The following is a 793-nucleotide window of genomic DNA, read 5'->3' as shown; positions in this document are numbered from 1 at the left end:
TTTCTATTATTGTTTTTCTTGCTCAAAAAAATATACTCTATAATTTACTAAAGCTTAGAGAAATAACCCTTTATGCCCCTGAAACTTTGGTGTAACTCTATTATTTAAACTCACATTGGCAGTTGCAGACTACTATTGGCCAAAACATTCAAATTACACAAAGCTGTATTTTATGTAACTGAGTAAAATGAATTCCAAATGTGTTGTTTTTACGTCCAAGTTTAGAACACAGCCAATTTGCAGAATGCCTGACATTAACCTTACTTGATTAAATTGTCTAGTCTCACTGTTTCCCAACAATAGTTTCTGAACTACTTTATTTGTGTAGCTAAAAAAGCAATGATGACTGTGTTTTGGGGGTGAGGACAGGGTATAACTGGGTTGTTGTTTTGTTTTGTTTGCTAAAGCCAGAACATCATTTCCAACATTTGTTTTTTCAAAAGACATATAAAGTCAGGAGGTAAATTCAAGTATTTCTGATGACTAAGGCAAATAGACAGGATTTGCTATTCTGCTTTCTATATTTACTAAAAGTCAAGTCTGAGTGATAGCAATATCTAGGTCTTCTAACTCTTGTTTTTAAATTTAACACTATTTTGTATTGGGGTATATAGCTGGTTAACAATATTGTGATATTTCAGGTGAACAGTGAAAGGACTCAGCCATATATATACATGTATCCATTCTTCCCCAAACTATCTCCCATCCAGGCTTCCACATAACATTGAGCAGATTTCCCTGTGCTATACAGTAGAACCTTGTTGGTTATCCATTTAAAAATATAGCAGTGTGT

At 33.4% G+C, this 793-nt stretch overlaps 1 long non-coding RNA gene across 1 annotated transcript in view; it reads right to left on the bottom strand.

The window, feature by feature from the left end:
- The window catches only part of LOC105001470, an 11138-nt gene that overhangs the window by 4676 nt on the left and 5669 nt on the right, over positions 1–793 (bottom strand). The window lies entirely within an intron of this gene.

This window comes from Bison bison, unplaced genomic scaffold (genome assembly GCF_000754665.1).
Source record: "Bison bison bison isolate TAMUID 2011002044 unplaced genomic scaffold, Bison_UMD1.0 scf7180017854954, whole genome shotgun sequence".
NCBI classification, from domain to species: domain Eukaryota; kingdom Metazoa; phylum Chordata; class Mammalia; order Artiodactyla; family Bovidae; genus Bison; species Bison bison.
Note: the sequence above shows the minus strand (reverse complement) of the source record. Positions and strands in the feature narration are given on the sequence as shown.